This window comes from Panicum virgatum, chromosome 1N (genome assembly GCF_016808335.1).
Source record: "Panicum virgatum strain AP13 chromosome 1N, P.virgatum_v5, whole genome shotgun sequence".
NCBI classification, from domain to species: Eukaryota; Viridiplantae; Streptophyta; class Magnoliopsida; order Poales; family Poaceae; genus Panicum; species Panicum virgatum.
Genome location: NC_053145.1, coordinates 24,535,029 through 24,540,017, shown reverse-complemented (window position 1 = coordinate 24,540,017; position 4,989 = coordinate 24,535,029). Strand labels below are relative to the sequence as shown.

The 4,989-nt window shown below is 47.5% G+C and overlaps 1 non-coding gene across 1 annotated transcript; it reads left to right on the top strand.

Moving 5' to 3' along the window:
• The first annotated feature begins 2,259 nt into the window (after positions 1–2,259).
• LOC120657778 lies at positions 2,260–2,366 on the top strand. Its single transcript, XR_005668316.1, has one exon. It is a non-coding gene; the product is annotated as a small nucleolar RNA R71 (small nucleolar RNA).
• Positions 2,367–4,989: the final 2,623 nt, after the last annotated feature.

Below are 4,989 nucleotides of genomic sequence, written 5' to 3'. Positions count from 1 at the left end.
CTTACTTCGGGCACCGGCTTACTCCTGGTCTACCAGGAGTATCCGGCTATTAGCTCTACACCCAATCCTCATGTGGGGGAAAACAAAGGACGGACAGGGCTATCACCACCTGCCGCCTACCCCGACAGACCGTGGAGAAGGTATGCAAACAACGGTAACCTCTAGCCTAGACACCACATCTACGCTAGCGATTACTACTCTAGACCCGACTCCGTCCAAGACTCGAGCCATTAGACTAGAGCACCCGTCACGAGGACGGACGATGATCCCGTAAGCAAATAAAGAATAAAACTTACTTTACTAAAAGACTAACTACCATAGAAGATCATGAAGACTTACTTAAGAAAGGAAGCATCTGTCGAGGTACAAGTTGGACAAGAGCGCCGACAGGTTGGCTCCCCTCCGAACTACCCCTCACTCTCTCTCCCCATTTCTAAGCACTACGGAGGTAGGGCTTAGCCTTGGAGTGGAGCTTTGCTCTTCTTGTTGTGTGTTGAATGGGGGGCTCTCCTCCTCCTTATATAGCCCTCCAAGGGTGGATCCTTGAGTCAACTTCCGAGGTGGAACCACAGGGGCCTGGCATAGGCAGTGCGGTGGGAGTCTGCAGGCAAAAGATGGGCCTGTTTGAGCCCAGTAGGGGTTTGGGAGACCCAGTGGGTCGGCCGACCCTAAATGGCACCCTCTTAGGCCCTCCTTCCTCTGGACAACTGATAGGTGGGCCCTGGTGTTGCCCCTTTGTGTTCCCCTGAAGTTTTGTTTGGTATGGTGTGTCATTTGGCCCTTGGATCCTTGTATCTGCCTCTGATTTGTTAGAAGTGTCTTTTTACTTGGTCTTGGTGGTTGAATTGACTTATGGTTTGGCCCTTCAATTCTTGTGCTCTCATACAATGCTTTGAAGTGTACTTTTATCTTTGTTTGAGCATGGTTTTCCTCCATATGCAGACATGGTCTCCTGAAAACAGTGATTCACCAAAACTTGTGGAAATGATTAGTATTAAACTCCTATCTCTAGTTTGGTGTTTGTTTTGTCAATGTTCTCGGCAAGAGTTGACGGTAAGATATGGCACTTAAGGATCGTCAACAGCGTACGTGGGAACCTGCATAGTATCAAGAAGTGGTATGTTACCATAAAACTTCTTAGTTACCTCGACAAACTTGCCGAATTGCTCATCGGCCACCGGCCTCCTTCTCTGCTCTAGAAACGGTAAGGCGGTTGTATCATGACAGTCCCGTGAAGTTCTAGGGGGTTCCACGGGGTCTTCCTGGGTAGCAATGGTGTTGGATTTTTCGGCCTCCTCCAGCACCCCATCTTCCGCATCGGTATTCCTGGCGGTTACGGTCTTCCACCGTGTATCTGCATCCTGCGGAAGAGGTGGTTTATGTGCGGATTGTCTTGCCCGCATAGCTACCGCACTCACACTTTCTTTTGGGGTCACTTCCGGTTGCCCGGATAGCTTACCCGTGTCATGGTTATGGCAGGATGGTATACCTGCATCCTGCGGAAGATGTGGTTTCTATGCGGATTGTCTTGCCCGCACAGTTACCGCATTCACACTTTCTTTCGGGGTCACTTCTGGTTGCCCAGATTGCTTCCCCGTGTCATGGTTAAGGCAGGATGAGGCCAACTGAGTTACTTTAGTTTCTATCAATTTGTTCAAACTCAACCGATGTTTAATAACAGAGTTAAACCCATCTAGTTGCATAGCCCAAGACTTAAGAAATTTCTCACTAATGTTGATATTCATTTGTTTTTGGCCATACATGAAGTCTTTAAGCGAGGGCTGAAAACTATTATTAAAATTGTTACCTTGCTATTGACCGAAGGGGAGGTTGGACTTAGAATTCCAACCTTGTTGAGGACGACAATTTGAGTCATTGGGAGTATCATTCCCAATGGAATTCTTGTCCTTTTGAGTGAATGGGCAAGATTTGCCCAAGTGTCCAGTATTGCCACATTTCTCACATGTCATCTGAGACTCCATAGTCTGGTTAACCTCCTGGTGTGGAGATTCCGGCTTTTTCATGAGAAGATCCATCTTGGCTACCAGCATATCGACACTGTCGATTTCATGCATTCCTTTTGCTTGAGCCGGTTGCCTATCTTCCTTCCAACTCTGGTTGGAAGCAAGCTTGTCGATGAGCGTTCTAGCTCCTTCAACATCAAGGGAGACAAATGCTCCTCCCGCTGCTGCGTCCATGTGATCTTGCGATCTCTAGTTCAGGCCATGGAAAAAGTTCTGAATGATAAGCCATTCTTCCATGCCGTGGTGTGGGCATGCTGCAATATATTCCTGAAGACGTTCCCAGGCTTCCGGGACTGTCTCTTCCTGGAGTTGTTCAAAACTAGAAATTCTGTTCCGAAGGGCATTGGTTTTGCCCACCGGAAAGTACTTGACCAGAAAAGCATTGGAGCATGCATCCCAAGTGTCAAACGCATCCTTGTAGGTGTAGAACTACGTCTTTACTTTCCCAAGCAAAGTGAATGGGAATAGTCGAAGACGAACATTATCCATCGTAGTGCCTCTTGGGTTGATTATGCTGCTCACTTCCAGAAATTTCTGTAGATGAGCGTGGGCATCCTCTTATGCCTTTCCGCAGAAGGGACTTGCTTGAACCATGTTGACAAGCCCAGTTTTTATCTCAAAGCCATCAGTGCCTTGGTCATTGTTCAGTCCAGTAGGGATATGGCTATTGGACGGGGTTGAGAATTAACGGAGTGTCTTCTGAGCCATGGGTATTGAATCTGGTGTTGTTGTAACACCCGGTTTGTAAAAGAACATAAACCGAGCAATCATATACGTGCCAGGATCAAGTCACACGTATATACAACAGAATGAACAGTATATCATAGCACATATCACGTAAAAAGACATAATAAAGCGAATACGAATGTTATTTATTACATTAATGACAAAATGTCTGATACAGCGGAAGCGAAGTACAAATACGATAAAAGCTCTCCGAAGCTGAGCAGGGCGCCACAGGGACGTCGACTGGGAGACGAACGCCTAGAAGTCCTCGTAGTCCTGGTAGCGCTGGACGAACTCCCTCGTGTCAGGCAGGAACTGAGCAGCAGTAGCGTAGCCAAGAGGAAAAAGTAGAGAAGAGGCAAGGGTGAGTACACAACTTGTACTCAACAAGTATAACACAAACTATGAGGCTCTAGAGTTGGCTGACTCAACTGCATTAGCTTTTAAGTGTTGGCAAAATTTTATTAAAGCTATTTACTACGAGTTGATGAATTACCATTAACCCAGTTACATAGTAATTAATCAGAATTAAATCAGAAACTACTGAGAACCAAACCGAAACCAAGCCACCCGGGGAAACCTGCCTCGTCAAAGGAAGATAACCCCACTAATCAAAAGGAGGATCTGGGCCGCTCATGACCGTGAGCACGGCTAGTATACCAGTTTTACACTCTGCAGAGGTGCACATCTTTACCCACAAGGGTGGATCGGCGACTATGGAGCAGGTCTAGTGGGCGTCAAGACACGAAGCACAGACGAGGCCACTCAGCACGAGGGCCATAGAAGCTTACCACCCCTGCCCCGCAGGTAAGTTACTCCAAACCAAAAAGATCTAATTATTACGCCAAGTCTATCCCATTCTAGCCTTGTGGTAGCGCTGTTGTCCCAGGTTGTCACTCTATGAACCGGTCCTTATGGAGAGTGGCTAACCAAGCACTAAGCACCGTGCTGGCCCCCTAAACCATGTTTCTAACAAAGCATATTTTAACGAGACGTGAGCCACTCAAGCACGAAGCACAGAGGGCCACTCTCAGAATTAAGTTCAAGTAAACCATTAATCAATTTAATTAAAAAGGACCAAAGTATGTTATAGCGCAGCAACCTAGCACAACTAACCAAAATGCAACCCAAAGGTATATATAAAGGATATAAAGTGGCTAGGAAATCCTTGTAGGCATACAGTATTAAAATGCAGTATGAAAGTGTATTTAAAAGTGATAGGTTGTTCATGTTATACTTGCCTTCCTCGTACTGCTCCTGCTGCTGCTCAAAGTGCTCGGAAGACGGCTGCTCCGGGTACTGGTACTGGGGCTCCTTAGATGGATCAACGTCTACTCACGAACACATGGCCAAAACAATGCACAATAATAAGCATACAAGCAAACACTAATAAAAACTAAGAAACAGTACATCAATACATAAAAACAGCACACTAAACTAGTCTAAAACTATTCTACGCGTTACAACGATCGCGTGGACATAAAGAACGCCTAAAACGGAGCTAAAACGCATATTCTAGGCCAAAAACAAGTTCTAGGGGCTTATTTGTAATAAAAACAGGGTTCCAGGGACTTTTCTGCTAAAACCGAGGGCCTAAACATAATTAACCATTAAATCTATGGGCTAACGTGCAAAACCAATGGCCCTGGATGGCGGGTTTGATTTCTGGAAAGCTCAGGGGGGTCTGTGCAAAGTTTTGGGCTTAACTGCAATTATTTTTGAACTCAGCTGGACTGCGGGTTAAATAAAGAAAACCTCAGGGTCTCTTTAACAAAAATCCCAGGCCGAACCGTTATCTACGATTATGGGCCGTTGGATCGTGATCTGAAGGCTCTGATTCGATGAGATCCAAATCTAATCTTGTGCATCGATTTCAGATCGAACGGCCAAAGAGAAAAGGGCGTGCTGGGGCGGCGGAGCGGCTCGCCGGAGCCCTGCTCCGCGGCGGCGCCCCATCGGAGCAGGCTGAACTCGCCCTTCCCGGGGTCAAATCAACCCGCGCCTGGGGCTGCGGTGATCTACGCGGAGCGTGTAATCCACCTGAGGCCTTTGCGAGCCTCGGGGAGGGTCTGAGCGGTGAGAGCGAGGGCTGCGGCGGCTCTGCACGGCGGGTCTTGCCGGAGTGGACTATAGGCCAAGATATCAAGCGCAAAAGTACCAGGGGGGCTCTGGGGTGCTTACTGAAGCCTTGGGTCGGCCAGAGCTGTACTGCAGGAGGGATCACGGCGAGGTCGGCGGA